Source organism: Taeniopygia guttata, chromosome 1 (assembly GCF_048771995.1).
Source record: "Taeniopygia guttata chromosome 1, bTaeGut7.mat, whole genome shotgun sequence".
In the NCBI taxonomy this organism is placed as follows: Eukaryota; Metazoa; Chordata; class Aves; order Passeriformes; family Estrildidae; genus Taeniopygia; species Taeniopygia guttata.
Genome location: NC_133024.1, coordinates 83,230,765 through 83,258,525, shown reverse-complemented (window position 1 = coordinate 83,258,525; position 27,761 = coordinate 83,230,765). Strand labels below are relative to the sequence as shown.

At 39.9% G+C, this 27,761-nt stretch overlaps 1 long non-coding RNA gene across 1 annotated transcript; it reads right to left on the bottom strand.

Moving 5' to 3' along the window:
* Window positions 1–441: 441 nt before the first annotated feature.
* On the bottom strand, window positions 442–27,663 carry LOC140680338 (uncharacterized). The gene is made up of 4 exons (XR_012051507.1): window positions 27,121–27,663; window positions 25,423–25,473; window positions 24,117–24,207; window positions 442–495 (listed from the first exon to the last, which is right to left on the bottom strand). It is a non-coding gene; the product is annotated as an uncharacterized lncRNA (long non-coding RNA).
* Window positions 27,664–27,761: the final 98 nt, after the last annotated feature.

The window sequence follows — 27,761 nt, the reverse complement described above, 5'->3', positions numbered from 1 at the left end:
CTGCCACGGATGGTGGACCCTCATTAAGCAGAGCAGGTACGTAAGTTTTATGAAGACAGTGTGCCATTCTAGCAGTTGCCAGAGGCATTTATGAAATATGAATCTAACCTTGATGAAAATGAGGTTTTATGATATGATTATTAATGGTGATTATAACAAAAAATAGTGCATAACAGTTGAAAAGCTTTTATGTTCTCATCATTAAAATTCAATCTGAAAAGTTATAAAAACCACTTCAGAATCCCACAAAGTGCACAACTCAGACATGACGACTGAATTAAAGATCAGCCTGTCTTAAACACATGCTGTGGAATTTAATCATGGGAATATTTCAGCATAAAGTGCCAAAGCCACTGCAGAGGACAGCAAGAGCTCGGGAAACAGGCCTGTCAGCCTCCAATGTCCTTCAGGTGGGGGAGCACAGCCTTGTCAGAGCACATACCTGCTCCTCCCTGCAGAGATCTCAGCACAGGACACTTAGGTACTCCTGCAGGGCTGTGGGGCAAAAATAGCACAATAATAGGTTCTGCTTCAGTCCCAGTGGGAGAAATCACTTCAAACAGAAATGACAAACAGCTAATTATGATTTCGTGCAGATTTGAGCACTCATGGCCTTACAGATTAGACAGGAATGGAAGTTACTGAAAAGAAAAAAGACTGCACATACAAGCCACCACAAATATAGGTCTTGAATCCAGGTAAAGGTAGCCTTGCTAACCAAATCTAAATCAGACATTCCCCAGGTGGCATACCCTTCCTCAGTTCTGTACTTCTATTTCTTTCTATTCTCAATGCCTTTAGTTCTCATCTCCTAATATTTTTCACCTGTCCTTATAAGCAGATTGACAAACTTGACTCCTCCCATTGCACAGTAGCTGGAGTGCCACATCCAGTCCTGGTCCCTGCAATTCAAAAACAATGCACAGACTAGACAAGTCCAAAGGAGGGCCACAAAGATGATTAAAGAGCTAGAGAATCTGCCCGATGAGAAAAGACTATAGGATTTAAGTATTTTCCTCCCTCAGGAAGAGAAGCTCAAGGGGGACCTCATTGTAGTTTCAGTCATTAAAAGGTGAATACAAAGAAGCCACACAAAGAAGAAAAGAGGCAATGGGTATGAGTTGCATGAGAGTAGGTTTCATGTCAATACAGGAAATAAATTTTTTGCAGTAAGAATAACAGCAACAACATCCCCACAGCTAGAGGTCTCATCACTGCAGATTTTGAAGGCCCACTAAACAGGCTAGATGATCTCATTGAGGCTTCCACAAAAGGTTGGACCAGATGGTCTATCAAGGACTCTTCCAACATGAGTTGCTCTATGAGTCTATAGTTAACAGCCTGAAAAAGATCAACATAAATAAGCTTTTTCTTAATTGTGCTTTACTGGTTTCTTGGAAGGGAGAAAAATGAAAGGGAAGGTAAACAACTGATAGAAACAAGGTACCATCTACTGCTTTCACAGGGCTTCCATATTTAGACATGGCTAGCATAGACCAAAAGACACTAAAGACACTTCAATTTTCAATGGATTATACCTCTCCTCTAGATATTTCCATGAAGGGATGCCTGGTGTAAGAGCACAAACCTTGGTGAAGTAAAACCAAACGCGCTATCAGTGAACTGGTCCAGAGCTTCCCCATGGCCTGAAAATCACAGAGCTTTTCTGATCAAAAACAAAATCCTGAGTGAAAGTACTGGAAAGCCAGATTTGCCACTCCTCCATGGAATCTAAAGCTGGGAGATGTTGGGAGGGCAAATACACACCACAGAGAGGCCACCACTGCCTCACCAACACTTTATTGTCACCTCTGGCAGCCTGCTGCCCTACCAGGCAGCAGGTTTGCCTGTTTTAAAATTCCATACTGTCTTCCTTCCAAAAAATAACTTTGAAATGCAAGTACTTCCAATTCCAAATAGAGGAGATAATTGCTTTTGTCTTCAATCTCACTTTACATATTTATATACTGGTTTTATTAAGATACAAATAATAATAGAGATATCTGCCTATTTATTCCATTTTCATAACATTTGGCTTGTCTGAGTTCCTATTGTGAAAATACACAGATTTTGAAATTATGTCATGCTGTGGAAATGCTAAACCTACAGCAACTCAAGCTGTACTAGTTTTTAAATGACAAAAATCTGAACACAACCTCTGAAATTGACCCTTTCTCACCCTCTAAGCGGGGATTTTTATCTTGATGTGAACAGGGACCAAATCAGACAGGCTTTTGTATGTACAAAGCCTTAGTTTGAAAGACATTTATTTTCAGAATTAATGTCAATAAAAAAATAAAAGAATGTCAGGGATGAGAAGCTTGAGAGAAAATCTGATGTCTGGTTAAAAACCCATTAACTGCTTTATTGTGCATTCACAGAAGCTTTGCAAAAACAAAAACAAAAACAAACAAACAAAAAAAAGTAACACAGCATTTTGCCACGAGAGGCAGGCTTGATTGTGAATGCCTATGTGCCTATGTGGCTAAAACATTGCTAAGGCAACTATCTCCATGGTATCTAAGCTTCTAAGACATCAGTGCATCCAAGAAATTCTCGAATGATCACATCTCCCTGTAGTTATGCTTTTATTTTTTCTTCTTTTCTCTTACCTTGCACTGCCTCCAACAGCAATGAGCCATAGGTGAGATGCTATCATGTGAAGGTAACAAGAGATTTTAGCCAATAAAAGTCTATTTTGGGTACATTCTGGAGCTATGCACCAGCAAGAGTTTTTTAGCCACAACTAGAAATTGGTCCAGCAACCACCCATCCTGTGTTTGGCTAATACAGTGATAATAAATAAATTAAATAAGGAGCTAATATAGTATTTAAACCACATCTGTCACCCGTTTTCATCCCTTTAATCCAAGCAGCTGAACATCTAAAAGTACTAGTGGAGAAGTATTTTTTTAGGTGCAAATAAGATCAACAGGTTATGTTAATTTATTTAAGAGGCTTGGTGCATTTAAAAATCAAAATTGTAATCTTAGGGTCCACAAGGCTATAAAATATCCCATCTGCTCAAGGTAATGCCCAGAAATAATGCTTCCTGTCTTGCTTATGCTATTATTTATCAAAGTCTTTTTCCACCAAGACTGGAAAAAAATATTTCCTTTGCACTGTCATCTTCCCATTATCAGGCAGAAACTGAAATTCTAAAAAATTACTAGCTGAGGAAGAATGTATATATTCTATATATACATTCCTCTCCAGACATGCATCTCCCAACAGCTTCCCCACAAGTCAGACAGCTGATGCTGTCCCTCCTGTGGCAAAGACACCTGCAAGTGTTCACAGCAGCATGGAGGAGTGGTTACTCCCAGCTGAGGCCCAGAGAAACAGAGCAAGGCTTCAGTACTGCAGCTCAGAAATCCTCCCACCACAGGCTTATCCTCACGTGGCCATTGATACACATTACCCTGGCCCTGCCATCCTGGGGACAGGGAGATGAAAACTCAGCTGAAAACCTACCCCTAGAGTTACAATCTAGAATCACACACAAGCACACGATCCTGCAATGCCATTGCCAAAACATTTATTTATATTTATTTATTTTGAATAAAGGTACTGCCGTATCGAATGTTATCATGTGTAAACAAGAACTCTTGGTATTTAATTGGTATGTTTTGTCTCATAAATTTGAAGTGTTTCTAGCTGAAGGAAGGCAGGAAGGTTGTTTTGGATACACAAAGTGTAAGAAATCCCCTTGACATCTAGGATTTCACAGTATGTTCTATTGCTGCTGTTTTCCACAAAACCCTGCCCATCCTAAATATATGATCCCCATTATCTCATAGGGTGACATTAGAGATTGCAGAGAAAAAAGCTGTGCAGAGCAGACCTCTTGCATGACTGGGAAGATGACAGAGCATGGTGTACAGAGTGGGACTTCAGAACAGCCCAAAGCAGATCATCACTACTGACTCGTCCATGAGTTGGGATTGTCTCTTTTTGCCATCCACCAGTGGCAAGAGGAGTGGTGAGGTAAACCTTTCTCATTATGCACCAAACATACAAATAAGACTCCATTAAGTTCCTGTTGGAGATTCCTGTCTAAGACTCCCCACTACTTTTATTCCCCCTGAATTCTTGGCCCAGGGCTGCAGGGAGGGCTATTTTGCAGATGGAAGAAGGGTGATGGGCTATAAGAATCTTCATCTCTGTCAGTCTGCCCAATAGGAAATGGTTTCAAACTTCCATCAAGAGAGCTGTTCCCAGGTGGTGGCTCCCAGGAACATCCAATGCTCAAGCCCTGTTACCTTATATTCTCTCTCTCATTGGGTTTTAAAGTGTTTCAAATACCACACTTGCAAACTGGCAGAACTTAACAGCTTTCAGCAAGTTGCTGCATTTCCTTAGTCGAAAGGAGGGTGTTTGCCTGAGAGCAGTCTACTTTCCTAATCCATGTACTAGATGGTGAGACCTACTGGATGTGGGGCAGCATTCCCTGTGACCTCACATTCCATGCTGTTGATCTGGCATGGACATTCATGTATCCAGAAATGTGAAAAAGGGACCCAGCTACAGCACCTTGAGGATTTCAGCAGAAGACCCTAGATCTCGGGGCAAGATGGTCTTTGCTGCACTTTAGTGCCTTCCTGTAGCTGGGAGGCAGCCTGTGCTGGCACAAGGCCCTCAGGGATGTCCCAGCTCAGCAAAAGCAGGCCTTACTGATGAGGCCCTGCTGCTCAGACCTTACTGCTGCATTAAGGCAGCAGCCCCTGGTGCACACTAGAGCCTTGGCTTCATTAGTGCCTGGGCTGCTGACAGGGCTGATGGCATCCAGCAGCACAGCTCCACCAGAGGACCCTGAGTGAAACAGGACACAGCAGAAATCTTGCTCTGCTCAGAGCCAAACTTGGCCTCTGCAAAGGATGAAGTCCCCAGCCTCCTGGTGCTGCTGTAGTCCAGCAGCTGCTGAGCCGGGAGACAGGGTATTGCCTTCTGGGGACTGGCATTCCCTAGACTCCCACAGAATTCAGGGAGGCGTGGGAGTGGAGGCCTTGCAGGATGGAGGTACCTCACTTCAGTGAGGTGGCGGCTGGACTAGAGAGCCCTGAGGAAGGAAAGGAATTGGTAAATTGGGATGAGGGTTAGAATGAGTGGGTCTGCATCAGAGGGGTGGTGAGGGAAGCTGAGGGCTTTGACAGAGTGTATGGACGGAGTTCAGGGGCTAATTGTACAGACATGATTCAAACAGCTTAAGAGGAGAGACAATTTGCAAGAGGAAAAACAAACAAACAAACAAACACACACAAAAAAGAAATTAAAAAAAACCATTAAAAACACCCCCCCAAAAAAAAAAAAAAAAACAAAAAACAAAAAAAAAAAAAAAACCTTCCGCAAGCCATACGCGGGCACAGGCTGCCGCCTGCCGGCTGCCTGACCACAGGCCACGAACCAGATTTCTCCGCGAAAAAAAAAACCAAAACCCTCTGTACAGGAGAATCCAGTTTTTAAAGCCGGCTGTTTAGAGGAGTGCCCGTGCTCCCAGGCCAGGGGGTGGCTGCAGCACCCGCCTAATGGTTCATGGGTGAAACATCTGTAATCAGGCAGCAGGGTAAAACATCTGTAATCAGCCAGCAGCAGCTGCTTCTGCAGGCACGGGAATGGTCTGACACAACGTCCCTCCGTGTGCAGGTGCAATGGGAAGCAGGTTGCCTGTATCCTGCAGGGAACTGAGAGCAGTGGCTCATGCACAACCTACTGCAGTCAGCCAGCCAGACCTTAAGAATTTCACGGATGGAATCACAGATCAGTTTGGGTTGGAAGGGACTTTAAGAGCATCTAGTTCCAACCCCCTCTCGTGGTAAGGGGCACCTTCCACTAGTCCAGGTTGCTCAAAGCTTCATCCAACCTGGCCTTAAACCTTGCCAGGGATGGGGCACCTACAGCTTCTTTTGGCAACCGGTTCCAGTGTCTCACCACCCTCATAATAAAGAATTTCTTCCTCATAACTAATCTAAACTTTCTCTCAGTTTGAAGCCATTCTCCTTTGTTCTATCTCTACATGTCCTAGTACAAAGTCCCTCTCCAACTCCCTTGTAGCTCATTTGGGTACTGGAAATTGCTATTAGGTCTCCTCAGAGCCTTCTCTTCTCCATGTGGAGCAACCCCAACTCTCTAAGCCTGTTTCCATCAGAGATGTGCTCCAGCCTTCCAGCTCCATGGAGCATCTCCATGGCCCTTCTCTGGGTTCCATCCAGCAGGTCCATGTCCTTCTTATGCTCAAGGCCCCAGAACTGGACACAGTGCTCTAGGTGATTTTTATATTTTAAAGAGTCTCTTCTAGTTCAAAAGAAGTGGTAGAGATTCTCCACCATCAGCCAGGTATTAAGTGATCATCCTGTTCCAAGATTAATTTCCCCATTTAAGTCCTATGCAAAAGACCCCCATGAATTAGATTTTTGGGGTTGTTTTGGGGGATTTTTTATGTTTGTTTGTTTTGTTTTGTTTTTAAAGAAAACCCTCTACCCCTGAGTGTCTATGTTCCAATGACCAGGTCTTGTTCATTATTTAGTTTAAAGAGCTGGTCTTCTAAAGACTTAGAATAAGTCTTTGCTGAGGGAAAAATGTAAGTGAAGAGCTAACAGCCTGGACTTTAAGAGCAGGGAACACTGTAGGAATAATGACAATCAAACAAGAAAAAAAAAAAATCCAGATAAAAGCCAGATAAACCAGTAATTTCCTTTTTCCTTTCTTATTACATCTTCCAAAGAGGTCATTACGAAACCCATTCATATAGACTTTTAAAGTGTCTAATCAGATACAGATAAACAAATTGCTATACATTCTAAGGTTAGCCTCCCTTTCACCACCACCTTTACTTCCTAGGTCCCTGTAGAGCCCATGGAGGGAGGCAGGCACTGACCACCCAGCCTCCAGCCAACTGGCCTGAGACCATTGTACCATGCTTTGGGGTATTCCACCTGACCAATGAAAGACCTGGAGCTCTGAGGGAGATGTGTGTTGTAAAGACATCTCAGCTTTGGGGGCTCGATTTCCAGAAATGTCACTAGCTTAGCTGGAGTTAGTGGGAACTTAAAACTTGTAGCACCAAGTAACCCAGTTATGGGGAGCAGCTCAGGGGCATGGTCCTTTGAAGACTTAGTGAATGGTGTCACATCATTCAGCCAGTGCACACACTGAAGTAGATTTCTTGCTGGTCGAACATCACTATTAACACAACAGCCCACTGAACTTGTTCTGCCAGAGCTATTCAAGTGTAGCAGTTGCATCATCTGTGCACAAGGTCTGTGAGGTACCTGCACTGGAACCAAAATGTTGCCCACAACTTAAGACAAACAGGAGAGAAAAGCAGCTAAATACTCTAAACTACAGTTTATAGACTGAGAGATTCAGGGGGCTGTGTTAGAACTATGCTGTGTCAGGAGGAGAGTAGTGTAACTTTGAAATAGACTTTTTTGGATTTAGGTTTTGCTTTGGGGAAAAAAAAGGAAGAGACACAGACACTAGAGATCACTTGCAAAATATAGCTGGAGACTCTACACATGTGCAGGTTACTCTGATTAGAAGATGCTTAGAAATCGGGCAGTTATGAAAGGAAAAAGACTCAGTCTACTTCCTGTCATGACCCAAGTGTAAACCCAGAGAAGGTTTTTTTTTTTCTCTCCACAAGCTATGCTTTTTATTCCATAAAGTTAATGTGTCTGTATTCTCTTAAAAATGTGAAATATACCGTAACTCAAGAAAGATGAGACATCTGCTGAGGTGTCCAGGGCCTTTCATGACACTTCTGTGCAAGAATGTGAAATGAGTCACACTCATGAGTTAGACTTCAGCATTCAAACCCTGCTAGAGGACTTTTTGAGAGCTTTGTACTACTTCTCTTTTGCACTTCATAAACTTTCCTTACATGGTCATGGGAAGACAATGTGATCTCATATTTTTAGCTCATATTGAAGAGCTTCTGTGGGCAACTGCCAAGGTCTTGAGCTAGAGACAGGCAAGAAATGCCCAACCCTGCAGCCTCTGTGAGGGTTTTCAGTCTCTGAAATCTTTCAGTATTTGGAAATCTTCAGTGTCTTCCTTGAAGGTCTTTATTGATTAATACAGACGGATGATGTTATTTTATTTTAGGCACGTCAAATTAAGTATATAGCAGTGTTATATCCTGTTATTTGGTGCATGTGGAGGTGTTATTTGGTGCATGTGGAGGTATTTATAAATTCATTTTTTTAGTTATGAGTAAGACAGTAGAAAGAGGCTGATTAGCTTACACTATATTTGGAATAATTAAAATAAGCTAGTTACTTTTTTCTTTGTTTCAGAAATAAAAAATCAGTGCAAGGAAAAAAGGTGTTATTGCCTCCCAAATGGCATGTCTAGATGATGGTTATTCCCGCAATGTCAATTTTTCTTATGTTTAACTTGATAAATTGAAGGTGTTTGAAATTGTTGCAGCACCTAGAATACTGATACACAATAAGGGTTAATGTCATATTTCTCCTGTTTGCTTTTAGCCTAAATTTACTTCATAAAAAAGGTGATGAAAAGGAGTCTCTTGGCACAAAGGAATTAGAGCCTCCATATGCCTTGGCAGCTGTATGACGGAAATAAGATGCTGCCAACAGGTGCAGAAGAGTAGAGTTCACGATATTACTGGTTTCTCCTTTATTGCAAACACGCAGCAAAGCAGAATAAGACTTTTTCCTGGAGGACCCAGGTGCAAATGGAGGTAACAGTGGGATAGACTTGAAGATTTCAGCTGTCCTCTTTACCCTAGTGTTATCAGGACTTTGGTTTGTGAAATGCCCATTGGTGCAGCAACTATTTCAAGTGGTAAACAAAGCCACATTTGGATTATATAATTATACTTTTGAAAATTATTGTAAAATTTCCATAGCCTGATAATATGGCTGGAGGTTTTACTTCACTGTAGGTAAAAATAACATGTTTTGTTGATATTGACCATAATACATCCAAGATAATTAAACCAAAGAGGGGACATTAAAGGAAATAAGTATTTTACATAGGTCCATTTTCATATTCAATGCTCAAAAAATGTTGCAGGTTTTGTTTACTTTTTTTAAAAATTGCTTTATCCATTTAAAAAAAAATTTCCTTCCTGTACTAAACAGTTTCATGGCTATATTCAGAAATTAATAATCACCACAGGACAAAAATATTTCCTGGTTTACATTTATTTTTGCAATGAATACAAAAATAATCTTCTTATGAGACAGTCATGACAAAAAACAAATCATTCTGGGAGCCAGACAGTGACTATGCAAATGGATGATTTCACACATCAGTAGTACTTCTTCTTTCCAGAGAGCAAGAGGGATTTGGTTCTGTTCCTATCAAATTTTGCTTTGATTTTAGCCAGGAAGGGGTCCGACCTAATTGAGATAATAAGTCTGTTTGGATCAGAAATTTCAGTGGTATTCTAATAATCTGTTCTGGTATAAATCAAAAACAAACCAAAGTTACATTGAGCAAGCAAGGGTGAAAATGAAAACAGATGCATTTACATATTTCTTTTCTGGATTTGGGCACTCTGTTTGCACCCTTCTGCTGAACAGAGCTTTTTACCTCCCTCATTGTAAATGAACCTGCTTTTATGTACATTCATATTTCTTAGACACAAATGTTCATGCAAGAGAAGGAAACACAGCATCCTCAATGAAAACTGGTGTGCTGTTAAGGTCACTGGTTCACATTACAGTCCTGAAAAATTCATTAACTCCTCTCTCAGCTTTAAAGCATTCTTACAAAACCAAGAAGCTGAAAACACATACTATGGGATGTAGATTTGTGAAACTGGCAGCTTTCTGGAGTGTTAAAGCTTATGAAAATCCAAATCCAAGCTAAAATGTATGGAATGTGAGCCTTGCCTTAGGGCTTTATCCAAAATACACTGAGGTTAGGGAGAGTCCTTCCACTGACTTCACTCGGCTTTGGATCTCAGGCCTTTCAAAGATGTAAAACAGAGGCTTGAAATGCTTAGGTTGTAGATGAGGTTTACTTACAAAAAGAAATTGTCTGAGTTCAAAACTCGAAGGGGAAGGCTAAATGATGGAATCTCAAGGCCAGAATGTCAAAATTACATAGAGAAACTGCATCTTCATGTTGGCAAGCTGGCAGCATGAGCAGAGGACGAGACACCTGGTGAGAAGGGGACACCAGAGCAGCCCCAACCCTTAGTATGAGTAGCTACGTTCAGATTGATATATTTCCACTTTCTGTGTCTGCTCCCTGCCTCCTCTCTCACCCATGGGCAACACTCTTCTCATGTTGATGGGAATGTGATTATTTCATTGAGGTGAATTGTGAATTATTTTATTTAGGTATCCCTGGGAAGAAGATGCTTCAAATTTAGCACAGAAGCAGAACTTTCATACCTCAGTAAATAGAAAGAGCAATAAAATCTCTGAAGTGTTCAAGTAATTTAAATGTTCAGCAACTGGGGATTGCTTTATTCATTTAAGAGGAGGGGGTAAAGCCACAGCCTAGCAGCTGCTGGAAACAGGATGGAATTTTATATTCCCTGCTTTACTATACGTTTAAGCTTGTCTCAGGGCTAAGGTTTACATTGTCTGCCACATAACATTTTCCCATCAGATTTCATTCAGGAAAGATAAAAATTATTTTCATACTTTGAGGAAATACTTTATTACAGGAACAGGAACAGCCTCTGCTCATCAAAATGCTCAGCTTATGTGAGAGCACACCTGAGTGTGTTTTCCTGAAATGGGGAATGAGGGCAGCCTCTCTGTTCAGATTCTCTTAAGCAAGCTGCCCCAGCAAGTGATTGTGTTTGTTGGCGCTCATGGGAGACAGTGCGTTCCTGGGCAGAAAGTTCACTGCACAGGAGCGTCATTAGCGAGCCCTTCTGAGAGTCATTCCAAGTCTCCAGAAGGTCTGCAGCAAGAATGCGTTTCTGAAGCAGCTGCTTAAAGATCTGAGGGAAACTTGGCTGGAAGAACAGCCACATGATCCTCCAGCTCCTCAAGTATTTTTGGCTTTCAGACACTAAGTCCAACATGACATGACAGCCTTATACAACCAAAACCTTACCATCAACCAACAGAGTAATTGACAGCTAAAAAGAATGGTGAAGGAGATATTCACCCACCTTTCCCTTTCTTTATTTATGCTTATCAAAGCTTTTTAGCCTCTAACAGTTCAGGTGGAAGTGAAAACATCCCACAGTGGCTCTGGCTGTGGTGCAGGGCAACATGCCAGCTGACAACAAGTTGTCTTGGGCATGGATGAGCACTGTGAACATCTCATGCCTGGGCAGACCTACAGGCACGGACAACTCTGGTATTTTGAAAAGTTTGGATGAGTTTATTTCTAGCTCTAGCCCTCCATCATCACACTACCCCTTTAAAAATACCTATTGGAATATAGCCCATGAAAAATATAACTTGCAGGTCATAGAACTCAACAGAGGGCTGGAAGAAACTATCAACTTGTTGTGTGACAATTGGTATCACTCTGCTCTTGGTCCTTATCCTTATATTCTGGAAATGACACCCTATTCCCACTACAGAATACAGGTATAAATAAGAGGAAATGAGATAAAACTGTAGGACCTGACAGTCACGCTAATGGCTTTACACCCAGCCGTGAAGCCAGAGCTAGATATATTTGCACTTACTCTAAATCCTATTTTCACAGTCAAAGTGGTGTAAATGAATGCTGAAATTGTTGGGAATAAGGACAATTTATCTTCAAAAAGATAAATTGATCTCTCTAAAATTTACAGAATACAGATTTTTCTTTATCTTATACAATCTAGAAATCTTACCCTAGCAGTGATAAGAAAGTGGAAGACAGTTACTAGATAATCTTGTGCATTCCAAAGTCTTTGACTTAATCATGTACCACTCTTCAGGAGACCTGAAGATATTATGTATTATTCAAAGATATGTATGAATTTCACATCAAACTGCAGATACTTGTCTCTTTTGCTTCATACACAAACATTGCTAGAGTATGGATAATTGTTAGATAAAATGGGCTTCTTTGGATTTATCAAAGTTCACAAAAATTTCCTCATAGCAGAAATAGTTCTGAGTTAACAGAGCAACAAAGAATTCTAAATAATTAACTTCTTCTGACAGCCAAGTTGTCTTTTAAAACAAAATATCAGTTATTTGAAAGTAAATCATGTCTCTTTGATGCTCAGAATTGCAGCTCAACTAATGTATTGTTTAATACAGTCCAAAATTCTTTTAAAGGGTTCATGAAATGCGTTGCATCCAAAAACCTTTTTTTTTGCGGGGTGGGGCAGGTGGGGGTACTTTAAAGCAGTCAGCAGATAACAGAATAATCTGATTACCAACAAAATTAATTAGTTTCTCATCTGTTTCATTAAAGCAAAAAAGTTGGAGCTCTGGGTTAATTTCTACAGCAGAGCATAATATGTGCCTAAACAAAACCAATACACATGAACAGGGGAAAAGCTGTCTACAATGTGTGAGTGACTAATAAACGTATGGAACCCATTGATAAAGGAAAACATAACTTTGTTCCTTTCAAAATTTAAGAAAAAACAGTAACAACCGTTTAGCCCCAGTATTGCTGGAACTGATGTGTGAAGTTTCTCTTTGAGAACACGGACTCCTTTAGTCTAGGTTTATATGTCCCAAAATTATTGAGATACCTTTGCTTAATGGGCAGAAATGTAATTTGAATTTTTATGGCTGTAAATTATTTTTAAGGCAGTCTACTGGGCCCATTCAGAGAAAACACCTCTGCAAAGAGTCCCAAGCAAATAATAAGTACAGGAATAAGGATAGAAATCTATTTATAGAAAAAAAAAATAAAAGAAGCTATATATCAAAGAGCTGTGGCCCTGCAAAATGGTCCAGCATTGAATGGACAAAGCAAGGCTACAATATCCTGCACCACGTAGCAAAAGGACGAATACACTCCCTGAAGGTGTAAGCAGGTAGGAATTGAAGTTGGTATTTTCCCTCCATGTAAGAATTTGTTACTCACCAAATTCTGCATTAAGGGGTCCCCTTTTGGAATAGTATTTGGAAGGAAAGAGGCAGTATGGGGGGAAAAAAAGCTAACAACCTCCATTAATATAATTCAAGAGCTTGAGAAATGCCATACCACAAGAGAGATTGAAGGTATTCCATCTGCTCCCAATTTTCAAAAGAAAAAAACCCAAAAGGATGTAGCAATGACTCAGTTACTGGGCCACCTTCACAGAGATAAAATATCTAGTTCTAAAGGGGTTTTGAACTTAATGGGAAAGGCATGACACAAAGTAAAGGCAAATAAATTCAAACAGCAGATGCAGCCTGATTTTTATTAAGTTTTTTTGTTAAGTCATCACAGTGATTAGGTACTGAAACAAACTACTGAGGACAGCAGCCTGGCAATGTCTTCTGGACTGCAGCTATCACTGGGACATCTGCTTAGACAAAGCATGGCTCTCAGTCCAACACTTGAAAAAGTGGCTGAAATGTGCAAATGTGTGATAAGAATGTGAGAGATGGAGTCAAGATTCCCCCTCAAGCCCCAAATGCTATAAAAGTCCAGCTGCACATATTTACTTTTGGTCCATGATCTCAAATTCATTTGAGGTCAATTTTCCAGCTCAGGAAGTAAATTGGTCTCAGTATCAACTGGAATTTGTTTTTTAGAACTTAGCTTTGCAGATCTTTGATAGTGATGAGGGAAAGCAAAAATGGTTATCAGCAGATAAAAGTAGTTTCAAAAATCCTTATGGTAATCTGTTCCTTTTGGATCTATAAAGCCTTAGGAGGCATAGGTGTAAAAAAAGCATCTCGTTATTGAGGGGTTTTTTGGTACATTTACATGTTTTAAAAGCAATGCTTCTGCCAGCAATTTTCATTGAATACTATTATTTATAGATCCACTCAGCAATAAAATAGGAAGCTGTAATCACACTCTACATGATTTGCCAGCCCTTGACATTGGCTGAATATCTGAGAGGTATTGTATTCAGACTATCTTTTTGTTTTTCCTTTCTTAATAATAATAAAAAAAGATAATAAAAATCTGTCTTCAGAATTTCTCTATAGAAGGGGAGAACTCATTAGCTGAGAGACACAAAATGCAGAGAGCTTGTTATTCTTTTGTGATGAAGATACCACATTTAGCCAGACATTGTATTTTAATTGGATTTTCCAGCAGTAAAAAACTCCTAAAATGAACCCTCCAAGGGAGGAGAAGAATGATTCTGCTCATTCCCTTTGAGCCCCCGTGCCCAATGGGATGTCTCTGGGTCTTTGACCCTCATGATTCCGGCCCCAGATTGGCTCATTCATCCTCCCTGTAAAGGAGGAAGATGATGATGATGATGATTATGATGGTGATGATGATACCTGCAGCCTCCCCTCCCAGCCCCAAGCTGATGAACCAGCAGAAATTCCTTCCAATAAGTCATGCCAGAGAGGGATTTGGTTATGTGCTCCTCTTGTCAGCCCAAATCTTGTTTAACAAACTGAAAGGCCTCAGGCCCTATTTCTCTTGGGAAACTGCTAAAAGGGACCCTTGTGCCTAAGAGGAGCTTTCTGGGCTCGATGGGAACCTCAGGCATTCCCAGGTGGGGTCCCACCCAGCACCCACATGTGCACAGATGCTTTACTGCAGCTCATGCAGAGGATGTCACTGACTCATGCTGTGGTTCTAATTCTCTGCATGGCATAATAAGGGATTCTGGAAAATGAAAGTGGAGGGGCCTTTCTTCCTTTTAACACTCAGAGTATGGGTAAAAAGCTCATGGTAATATACTTTCTCATGTAACTTTAACATCTTTCACTCTTTAATGCCCTTTTCAATGGCAATGAGATTAAGTATTCCCTCAGCAAGTCTGCAGATAGCATAAAGTTGAGCAGCACAGGTGCTCAACAAATAGAAAGGATGTCATCCAGGGGAACCTGGGCAAAGCCTGAGAAGTGGGCCATAAGAATCTCATGAAGTTCAACAAATTCAAGTGTAAGGTGCAGCACCTAGATCAGACCAGTCCCAGATATGAGGCCAGACTGGGAGAAGCAATCATTGAGAGCAAGCCTGTGGAGAAGGACTTGCAGGTTCTGGTGGACAAAAAGCTGGACATGACCCAGCAATGTGCACTCACAGCCCAGAAAGCAAATTATGTCCCGGGCCGCATCAAAATCAGCATGGGCAGCCGGTCAAGTGGGGGAATTCTGCCCCTCTTTTCTCTGCTCTGGCGAGACCCCACCTGCAGTGCTGCATCCAGCTCTGGTAGTAGTCCCAGACAGACGTGGACCTGTTGGAGCAAGTCCAGAGGAATGCCAGAAAAATGATCAGAGGACTGGAGCAGCTCTGAAGAGAGTTTGGAATAGTTGGGGTTGTTCAGCCTGGAGAAGAGAAGGCTTTGGAGAGACCTTATAGTACTTTCTACTACTAAAGGAAGTTTATAAATAGATGGAAAGAGACTTTTTACACAAGATAGAGATAGGACAAGGGAGAATGGTTTTACACTAGATCACTAAGCTTAATTGTGTTTTCTACATGCATGGAAATGAATTGGTTTCATATTATTTATTTTGAACCATTTAAGTTAGTGAAGCTGAAGCATGTGAGTCATGTCAGAGTTGAGTCGTAAGTTCACTTAAGCTATAAACAGTAAGGTGAGAAAGAGATGCAAAGAGGTGCTATGAGAAACAGTGAGAGGGAATGGAGAAAAAAGAGTGACTGCTGACATCCTCAGTCATATAATCTTCAGTAAATACAGGAGTTTCATCAGGATCTTATCAAATTTCCTTACCACTTACCTTGCCAAATACACAGCTTCTAGGACCTTAACAGCCTCTATGTCCAAGACAAGAAAAGGACCGAGTATGAAATCTGATGCAAAGAAAATGTTAGCAGAAAAGTATATTCTCATGGCATTAATGACCACACAGACTTTATAAAGATATACTCTGAAGTTATAACCTTCATTATATATTTGGCACATATGGGTGCTAGCATGTAGGTATACAACACCAAAGATGTCCCATGCTGACTGGAGAAAAGTGACCAAGCGATGCACAAATTAGAATCTACCAGCTGAGAATTTCCTTGAAAACAAAAAAGGAGTGTATGAGGAGTGTCTTCTGATACACCAGCTCCTTACTCAACACCAGACCAAATTAGGTGTGATTGTATGTAAAGTTTTCCTAGTTTTTTGATGACCAGTTGCCATTTAGATTATTGTGAGACTCTCTGGCCCCTAGCTAAAGCAACCAGTGCCACTGCAAAGCAAAGTTTGCCTGGTTTAAGAGTTTCAGAGACTTTGGGTTTTGATTAGGAGTTGAAACATCAACTGCATTTGGGTACATCACACACAGAGAGTGTAAAAGAGAAGCAAAAAACAGCTTTCAACATGGCCAAAGAGATATATTAGACAATCAACCTAGTAAAGAGAGAAGTACACCATTTGTTCTGGGCCAGAAAAACACCAGGAGGAGTCAGGAACAGAAGCACATTACAATATCTCATATATCACCCTGCATTGGCTTTATTGTTCCAAATAGTAATAAAAGAAGACAAAAGTACTCCCTGAGCCACCTGTGGCTACATCTGTGTTAGTAATTGATGTGGCACAACAGGAATGAATCTTTAGGGTGAAGGACTGGTGCTGAATACCTAAACTGTACACTATTTAGATCTCAAAAAGTTTTAGTGTAGACTGTCCCTTGTGTAGTCCCATGGACCCAGCAGTGGTGAGAGCACATCTCTTGATTAAATCTCAGCTGCAAGTCAAGTTTGTGCACTCTGAGATAGTTCCCCCACACAAACAAAAGCACAGCACTGAGGGGTACTGTGAAGATTTGTTCAGACAAACACTTCTTTTCAAACACCACCTTTCAATGTGCCCAGTAGGACTGGAACTGGCATCCACAAGGAGTCATATAAAATTGAGTTCAGGAAAATGCATGAAAGATTAGCACCCACATTCCAAAGAGAAAATGCTACAAACTTGCAACTATACCTAACACCATTAGTTAAGAATTCCTGAATAACTGTCATCAAGGATGGATTGAAACAAGCCATCCTGTCCCCTCTGGCAGATCCAGATAAAACTGCCATGGATGGGGTGAAAAAGTTCACTGCTTAGTGAGTTTGGGGAGCTAACAAGGACAATGCACAGAGGACTTGAGGACAAAAAGAAAATTCTTTACCACATGGTACATTACAAAAACCACATTAGATGATTAATTGATATCAAAGTCCATATTGTTCCCTGAAATTACTCAGGTTCCTTCTTGAGAAGAAAAATGTGACAGCATCGTACAATTCTCAGGAGGAAAGGAATGCTCCCTAATAGGCTGACACAAAATGCTAAAGCATCAAAGATCACCAAGGTCACAGATGTAGAGCAACAGTCCTTAGATTCTTAAAACAAATAAGAGTTCTAACTGGAAGTGGTTGGGTATGTGTGATTCTTTTATCTCTTTTTTCAAAGATGCTTCTCTGAGTCTAAATTCACATTTACTTGTTTTAAATGCCATTCATTTCCTGTTTTTTATTGTTACTCGTCTAGGAAAATTGCTTGGAGGCAGGCACAAGCATGATGCACTAGCTGCTGCCAAAACTTGCATATGAACTTAAAAGCCTGCAGCTGAACAAAACAACAAATATACAATGAAACAAGAAACTCTCCTTTCATTCCCTTCCTCCATTGAAATATTTGCAAAATTATTTCTACTCCAAAACATGTACATTAGATTGTAAGACAGTCATTAGGATACGTAATGCCATACTGAAAGCCTGAACATCCCAGAACAGCTCAAAGCTACATCCCCTCTTCCCTAAATCCCATGTCCTGCCTTCCACAGTCTACAGAGTCTTGCAGCTCCTGAGCAGATAATTTTGTTCTTCACAGCCCGTTGGACTTCCAGGGCACGAACACACCTAGAACCCATGAAAACCTGATGAACACATGAAAATACCAACTATCCACAACTTCCTGATGCAAGGAGCTCCTGATCCATGACACTTCATTGCAAGTGATATTTTATTAGAATAAGGTTTTCCCTAGACAACTGCAAACATTCTGGTTAGAAACAAACCAAAAGAGGGACTCTAAAGTCCCTCCTGGGACTTCTTTGGAAGACTAAGGGTTTCTTGGAAATAGAGGGAAGCAAGGTTAAAATATCTGGTCCAAAACTAGATTTGCATTTGAACGTCCCACCAGACCAGCATTTGACTTGATATTGGATAGTCTACTGCCAATATGTACCACTACAAGCTGTTGGACCTACATGAGTTTCTGCAAACTGGTTGACCATACCAGTTTCTGTGTATCTCTTCTTTCAAAGAAAAGGGCACTTGTCAGCCTGTGGTCATGGCACTAATTTTCTGTGGATAAAATGAATCTTGAAGTTTCTTTCTTCCCTGGAAGATCAGAAGCCACCTGAAGCCTCACTGTGAAGGAAGACACAGAATCAAGAACAGTCCAGGCTGGAAGGACTTTTGCAGATTGCCTAGTCCAGTCCCTGCTGAAACTAGTCCTGGCTTCAAAGTTATCCAAGGGAAATGACAGAGCACAGTATTGTTAGCTGGAGTACCCAAAGCAGCTCAATGTTTGGGCCAGGCACCTCCTGAGCATGTGAATCCAAGAGCAGGGAATGGGCTCCCAGTAGCCAGTAGGTTTATGTCTCCTGGGAGACATAGATATGAAGTTTGTGTATCTCAAGGCCAAGTTCAGCACAACCATGAGAGTGTCCTTTAGAGAATCCTCATGATGCCTCCTATTTCTGAATTCTTTATTTCATCTTGACACCAATGGGAAATGTTTCTGAAGTGTCACAATGTCTAAGGACCAGGAACCTATCCCCCTCTCTCAAAGGGTTTAGGTTTCCTTATCAACTCACAAGCTCTGTTTTCTAATATATGTCCTTATTTTATCAAGTGACTAATTAAAAATTTATTCTTCACACCATCTCTGCAAGCCACCACCTGAAACTACGCCATAGGCATGCCAGGCAAGGGCCAAACCCCATCACACAGGAGACGAGCCACAGCACTTGGCTGACTGACACTCACCCCTCAGCTGACCAGCCAGACCGTTATGTAAAATTCCTCAGAGAGCAGTGAGGCATTCCTGGACAGACTAAGGAGCAGCTGGATGCAATGCCCGCCGCAGGAGGAGGTGGGGATCCACAAACAGACTCCTGTTTCCCCACATGCTTACCGAAACTCCCCTGGCTCCCTGCTCTGCCAGAGCCTCCCTCAGGCTGCTGCATGAAAAGCTATTTGTGGGCAGTGAGTTTGTCCAGCTCTGATAAAAGATAACTGTCACTCCTGGCTGTAGCTGAGCTCTTTTTCTTCTGTGCTTCTGAGCTTCTTAGTGTAACACTCCAGGAAAGAGTATTTCAACGAGAAATGATATCTGCTATGTGAGACACAGGTTTCTATATTAAACTAGTCCCAGTCAGCACACTACAAAATTTTAAAATAAATGAAGTAAGGGCATACAAGCACAAGACTGCCAATTTTGAAAAAAAAAAAAAAAAAAAAAAAAAAAAAAAAAAAAGCAATGCATTAGCAGTTATAAAAGTGAGTATAAAACACCAGCACACACACAAAAAAAAAAATGTACCAAAACCGGAGGGGGTCTTTCTTTCAACAGACTTTGATAGATTGATCCTATTATTGAAAAATTTAAGTCCTTAACTGAAGATTGAGCCATGTTTGAGGATATTTAGGGATCTTCCAATAAATTTTTTTGTGCCTATTAGAGAGTGTGTTCAGCTGCATCATTTTTTACAGAAGCAGTACTGAAGTGTCCTGTCCCTGCCTTGCCAATTTTCAGAAACTTTAGCTTTGAGGAACACAGTTGTCTGTCCATGTATATTCCAAGGCTTAATTTCAAAAAATAAGTGAAATACCATTTTCCAATTGCAGTGATATTTGTATTCAAAGCTCTGTAATTAGCCCCTGGTCATTCACAATTGTCAGGCAGGATTCTTCCTGCAACTGGTGAGACAGAGCAAGAAGGATCAATTACCTAATAAGGAAATTAGAAGACAATTAACAGTGATTTACAAAGATGCATTTTTGTCCTTGAAAAGGTAAAAGAAAGCATATTGCTGGAGCTACCAAACAAGTAGAAACAATTTTTGCTCTAAACAGCCCCTTAACCACAAATCTTTCTGTATACATTCCTAAATACAAATGGCAAACATTCAAAAGTGCTTAGAGTGAACATTACTGATGATGAACATTGTTGATCATAAGCGATACTGCTTTAAAAAATATTTCTGCCTCCAGAACTCTGATTAGACTGATTAATGCAAATTTCTAAATTACTCATTTATCATGAAATCTCCAGTTTTGTGGAATTTATGGCAGCTTTTATAGCATGGATTGAACTAGGAACTAAAACTAGAGACCCAAATTAACAGACACAGTTTGTAAAGATAAAGCAGTAGAGACAGGTGTGTAAACACTAAAATGGCTCTTTCATAATCATACAATTATTGGATGATGTCTCTACAGATGAAGAAATATTGCCTTAATTATGCTTATACCTATAGACTATGATTGATTTCTGACTTAAGAGAGGATGTAGTTTAAGAGCAGTAGTAGCTTGTCAGTAGTAGCTTGTCAGCTAGATCTTAACAGTTGTACCTCTCCAATTTATACATAGTGTATCTTTTGGAATTTTTCATCTTGTATGTGCTCCGTTTCCAAGAAAATGGAAAAATCTCAAATATTTGTTATGCTTGTGCTATTAATTTCCACAAAGCAGTTTAACCAATCCACCTGTTCTGATCAAAAAGCAAATAGCAAACTTATAAAACTACAGTCATTACAAAAATGCATTTCTAGGACAAGCAATTACAAAATGCTGTATTTCTTTACTTCTCTGAAAGAGAACCACTTTCAGAGGAAAAATCACACATAAATGCCCTTTGATGGTGTTCAAGAAAAAGGATCTGGACCAAATGTCACAATTATATTTCTGTTTTGATTCACTTTCAAACAAACCAGTAAACTTCCTAGCATGCCCATTAAAGCAGCTCCCACATGGTGCAGCTGGAACTGCACTTCAGTGCACTCACCCTGCTGCTCCTCCTTGCAGAGCACAAAATACATCCCAGCTGTGCCTCACACCCTATGAGATAGCTGCTTCCCTGCACAGTAATTAACAAATCCATGATAATCACAAATCCACAAACCAAAAAGTCATGCAACTGTATTGGCTTACTGACACTGGACAGGGATGAAAATGTGCATTTCAAGTCCTCCTGGTCTCAAAACAGGTTAAAAAATGAGATTTTTAACAAATTATCCCATGAACAATAGAAAAGAAAATATTACACAATTAGATGCAAAGCCTGAGAGCAGAGCAAGCCTCTGGTTTTGAGTCAACCTAGGAGCACCCCAGCATAAGCAAGATCATCCCCTTTGTACTTGGTTAAACATTTCTCAGGAGTCATTATATCAGTCAGGGAAAAGCAATGGCACCACTTCTAATCCTGCTGGAAAAGAGTGCCCTGTAGACCACTTCTGTTAGGCTGCTGAGAACTGCAGCCCAGATGTGGCATTAGCTGAATAAGGCTCTACCTCATTCCACAGATCCAAACCTGAGCTCCAAACTGCAACACCACAGCAATATTAACAGAAAGCAGTTTTGCTGGGGCTGAGCAGAATTCAATACCTGGGAATCAATGGGGGAAAAACCAAAAAAAACCACAATCCCCAAAGAAATGAAAAAAGAAAAAAAAAGAAAAAAAAAAAAAAAAAAAAAACCCTGCTGTAGCTTTGGGTGAAAAAACCAGAAAGACCATAAACTAGTTTATTAAAAAAGAATAATCAATGCTGTTGTCAATTTAGAAGTTGCAAGTTTTAAGACTTATCGTGCCAAGATTCTTTATTTAGTTAAAAAAGGAATGTAGCAGATGCATTGCCTATGTTACCATAAACCAATAATTATAATTATATGTGTAAAAGAGGTGAAGTTTTCTGCTACAAGCACTTGATGTCAGAGAGAAATGGTTAGAGGAAACTTCAAGCATAGCATCCACAGGGTGTGCTGGCAGTGCTATAGATCAAATAAATGCAACAATAATTACCTCTCCCAAAAGAGTAAAAATTTGCATGAGTTTATGCAAATTAGCAAAGGCAATGAGCATCAAATGAGACCTCTACAGCGTTGAGCCAACATACACTGCAAGGCTCTGAAGTGACATATCACCATGAATTAAGATAAGGACATCTGCTATCAAGAGACAGAGCAGGAGAGGGGTGGTAGAGAGGGCTGGGGCATGGCAAGCATACTGAAAAAAAAAACTATGGAGGACAGATGTCTCCATGCCCTCCTTGGTCCTGTGCCATGAACCTAATGAGAATCTTCAGTATCCCCTTGACCTTTTGCACTTTCAGATGCACCATCTTCTCTGACAGAGATGTCCAAAGCCCCAGAAACCCTCACTGTGGCTGCTGCTACCAGTTATCAATGACTCTTCAATACTTGTTTTACTCTTTTTTATAGGCTCCTGAAATACCACAGACCTGGTACCTAAACCAACTGAATGCTGTGGAAGGATTTTTGCCAGCCTACACCTTCTTTTGATTGGTGCCCTGAAATTGGCTTCAAAACTAGCTGATGCATGCAAGAAAAAGACATTGATCAACCAGAAGGTACTGTACCCTGCATAGAAGCATCCATTCATTTGCTGAACAGGAACACAACTTTTATTTTATTCCAGCCTATCCTTACTTATCGAAAAAGACATCCCTTTTTCTGCTCTTTTTTGATAGAATGATGGGTGCAGTCAAGGCATTAAATCTTTTCAGCAAGATCACAGAATCCGGGCTAAAGCATGGAAAACATGAAAACCCGTATGTTGATTTATGGCTGAATACACTTTTATGTCATCATATCTTAGACTGACTGGATGGTTTTGGCAAGAATTATGCAGCTTTTTTAATGGGTGCAGAATGTTTTTTCTTCTCTCAGGCAAATTAAAATATCAGTGGTTTCACTTCTCTTTCGTGTTTGATCTGTTCCTAGCTGGACACACAGATTTTAAAGCAACTGATGATCCTACAACAACCACATTAAAAAATAAAACATCTGCTAACCATTACCACAAAGTTTTCTGGGCTTCTCAGATAATGTTCAGTTTATCCCTGCTCAGAGCAATGACACACAGAGTGTGCCTGACAGAAGCAGCAAGGTTATTGCAGTATTCTGTCTCCTTTTCCCAAAAATTGTAGGAAAGGTCATCTAACCTTTGCCACACAGATTTCAGCAATTTTGTTTCCCGAGTGGGACAGTCTGACAGGGTTTTGTAAAACTCTTGCAGAAGAAACCAGGTCATCACTGTACTGATAGGCAAATTTTATTGCACTATTAACACAATGTGTTGAGAACAATATTTGCTCTTGTCTCAGTTCCAGTCTTTCCCCTTTGTTTTCAATTGAAACAAGCAAAAATTAAGATAGTTCCTACCTTTTCCCTAAAAAATATACTGGCTATATGGCTATTCTACAACATATACAAAAGTAATTTATCAAAATCTCAGCAATTTAATCTATTATGTGAAAGAACAAAATGGCCAAATCTTAACAGTAAGAGCCTGAAGGCTTTCTGCTGTAACAGGATTTAGCAATAACTTTTAATTGGCAGTTCAAAGTTAATCCACAGGGGAAAATGCAATCTGGCAAAAGCATTCAGTCACAGAAAGAAAAAAAAAAAAAAAAGAAAAAAAAAACCTACAACTGTGGGGTTTTTTTTTCTCTGTATTTTTGCAGCTATTGTTATTGAGAAACATTATAGAAATAATTGCTGCATTGTCTCAGTCTAACAAGGCTGTTCTTCTGTGATACATTTTATCCCTTTTATACATTTTTCTACCACTGAAAAAGTGGGCAAAAGTTTAACATTTCAGTTCTCCTAGTATATATATATATACGTAGCTTTATTTAACATACCTTCTGGAGCAAAAATCATAAACAAATCACTTAAACTAATATTCTCGTCTTTCCTTTTTCTCCTTTGACATCAGGCCACAAGCCTAAATTTTGCTTGTTTCTACTCAAGCAGCACCCAAAATGTTTGCAGTGAGGAACCATTTCTCCTCCTAGATTTAGCCTAGGAAAAGCCCATAACACAGACAATTTTTCTGGATTGTACTCACCAGTATCTGTTCAGCTCTAAATGTCAGCAGTTCTGCCATCCGTGGTCTCTCTTCTTTGTTCCAGTGATGTTTCAAACTAACTCATAGTGTCCTGCTTAGCACAGAAGACAACATAAGTGTGCCTCAAGGGAAAACTGATGAGGTCCAAACCAGCCTCCCACCATTAGACCAAATTCTGCATTGAAAGCTGAGCTTTTGGCAGCTTATGGCAGTTGCCCTCATGGAAATGCTAGGAATTCTGATGGCAGCATGTGAGAAGACCAAGTATTTTTGTGAGAGTTCAGAAAAAAGTAAGCATCTGTGTTCCATCTATGACCCTATTAAGAAATACAGAAAGTTTCCTACACGTTAGCTGAACAACTCTCAAAAGCTGCAGCTCTTCAACATCTATTTCATATAAGTTACAGATTTTATTTTTTTAAAAATATACATGTAAACATTGCCCTTAGAAAAGGTTATAACTACATTTAGGTGACTGATCCTCTGACTTCTCACTTTAAGTTCCATTGAAAACCAAACATCTAGAGCTAATTTGTAAAACCTCAAGCTCTTGGGAAGTGGGGAAGTTTTGCACTTTTACTCTTTCAGCAAAAGCAGGGCTGAGCAGAACAGACCAGCCCATTGTTTGTCTGCAGACTGCTCCCTTGCAGGCAAAGTACTCCAGCAAGGTGACTGGAAAAATCACAACAACTTGTTACAAATACAGCCAACATGAGTAAAATTCATGAAAAGGAATGCTTAAAAAAAGTGATTCAATTTTTACTAAATCATATTACCTGAGAGATATATTCACTCCACATCAATGTGCTATCTCCAAACACAGATCTAAATAAACTTTTCAAACATAAACATGTCTTCATGTTTTACAGAACATCTAGTCCAAAAAGTAAGACTGAACTTCATCCCTTACACATAAATGGAGTAGGAAGGGCAACAATACACTATATTAACAATAGCAAGAAGTTTGAGTCCATAAATAATCTACAATCTAAAATAAGTTAAAACAATCTTTTAAACATAAATATCCTAGGAAAGGTTAATTTTTGAGACAATGTAAAGGTAAATAGGAACACAACTTAAAAAAATTGAATATTATAACATACACTCCATGTGGAACACTGATGTTTTAAAATGCTGAACACTCAGGTACACATAAATGCTGTCCAGAGACCTTCAGTAATCGCAAAGTTTGATCAACTTTTAATATGAAATATTTTATTGCACATATTAAAATTATGCTCATAAAATAACAGAAAAGCATTAAACTATTCTAGAAAACATTTCTTGTAGAAAAATAGCATTTTACCTGCTCTTTTGAGGAATTCTTGAAGAGGTTCTTTTATTTGGAAAGAAACACCTAAAAATTAAAAAAAAAAAAGATGCACAGATGTAAAAATAGAAGTTTGGTTCAGCTTCAGGAGCCAAGAGATGCCCCTTGCTTTCTGAAGAGAGAGTTTATTCAGGTAAATAACTTCGTTGCAGTGGAATCCAGCTCAGCTCTTTGTAGTAAGCATCTCTGCACGGGGAGAGAGTGACATTGCCTTCTCTGCACACTCATAAATGAAGCAGGAATCCCCAGATTTGCCATCATGTGATTTCAGTGAGGAACTAGCACTCGACTTTATCCCACCATCCGTTACTCTCTGCCCAAACACAGCTCTTCCAAAGCCTCAGATGTCCGTAACAAGTGGCAGGGAGAGAAAGAGCACACAAATCATGATTAGCCTCACTGAGCAGACACTTAGACACTTTAGGCAGGAAGCAAGAGGAGAACAGAGCAGAAGTACCATTGTTAGACTGCCACAGAAGTTAGAAAAGAACAAATTTAGCAATTTTTACTAGGAAAAACTGGGCATATTGGGGAGGGGTGGGGTGGTGGGGTGAGATTTAAGGGGGCGGTGGGGGGGGGAATTCATTTTTTCAGCCATCAGAAATTACTAACAAGATTATCCCGACAAGCACTCATTCTTTATACTGGAATTTCAAAGGTTCACAAATGCTACTGTAGGACTCAGTAGGATAATAATTAAGCACTACATCAGGCAAAATCTTTTTGTCTGTATCAGACAAAAGTTGATAAAAGATAATATAATCTACACTCTACATATAATATATGCCAACTAGAGGAACAGATGCTACATTAATTTCATGACTACAAGCAGAATAGAGCAAAGGAAAATAATGCAACATTTATTCTTCATAAAGAGAATTATGCTATTGACATTTTGCCTTGAATTGCTGAACATTATTAAATAGCAATGATGGTTTCTGCTAGCGGAGCCTTCCTAAAGAAGCAATTGTTACTGAAAGATGAGTAACCATTCTTGACCTTCTAATATTTAAATATGAGATGAACACTTCCAGCTCCCTCAGGATTATCCATGAGGTCATCAATAGTTATCTCTAACGTTCTCATTTGATGAGCATCATGGATGTACATCCATGGCTTGTCTCCCTGGCTTCTGGGGAGATCAGCTTACTACAGAAATCTGGTAAGAGGAAGCAATAAGGTGGACCATTGTACAATTTCTATTAGTGTTCCGTTTGTGCTGGGGGTAGTTAATAATCCAAAAATGTGTTTTTCAAAGCTTTTTTCCTTTTGTTTTATTTTTTTCCCATATGCTGTAGAGTATATACAACAGATGCAACACAAGTTCTAGTTCATTCTGATTGTCTACAAACACCAAAGTGACAGCAGCTTGAGATATAGGAATTTATTTATATTCTTGTAACTCAAGAAGTACCTGTCCATATTTTGTGAAGGTGAATCTATTTATATCTATGCCCATTATCACAGTTCAACTACCCCCTGACTGCAGAAGTGGGCCAATAGATCTGCCAGCATGAGAAACATCTTTTTAATCACAGAAAATATAATTTCCTTGAAAACATTAATGTACAGGTGTCCTCCCATGCAATTTTATGAAGACAAGTAAAACAATTTCTGCTTTCAAAGATTATTCAGATACAAAAAAATATTCCTTTATTAAGATAAATTACTCACCTTCAACTTTATAACAATTAATTTGTGTTTCCATTGCTTGGATGCTTCAGCCATAGATGAGGACCGCAGAGCTGCAGATGCTGTAAAAACATAGAAAAAGGTGAAGTGTCCCTCTTTACAGATCATGTAAAATGCAGAAGAGAGCACGGTAAGGAACAAGTGAGACATCACTGATTTGTATAGTAATTGTAGGATTTTCAGAGGGCACACATCAAAGGGTTACAGACTGTGTACTGTGTGAGTTTACCAAACAAACATCACCCCATTTAGCCTACATTTCCATTAAGATTTGTGCTACATCACCGAGTTAGCTGTGATAACAGTGGAAGGCAGAAATCCAGAGTTAGTTAGAGGATGCCACACACAATGAAGTCGGCAGAAACACTCTGGTTTAGTGGCAGAGTATTGGCATGTGGAATACTGTGGCCTTTATTACACTCATAGTAAACATTTGTAATATTCTCATTTATTCCAGGAAAACTGGAATTGTGAAATCTGATGTTGTTAGATGCCCTTATATTGCTAGGAAAAAAATTTTTGGCTTCCCTAATTCTAATAGTAAATTTAAGGGAAAAAAAGCAAAGAAGCGTTTTATAGTGGTTCTTGCTGCTGATGTCCCAAGTGGAAGGAACATCAGACCT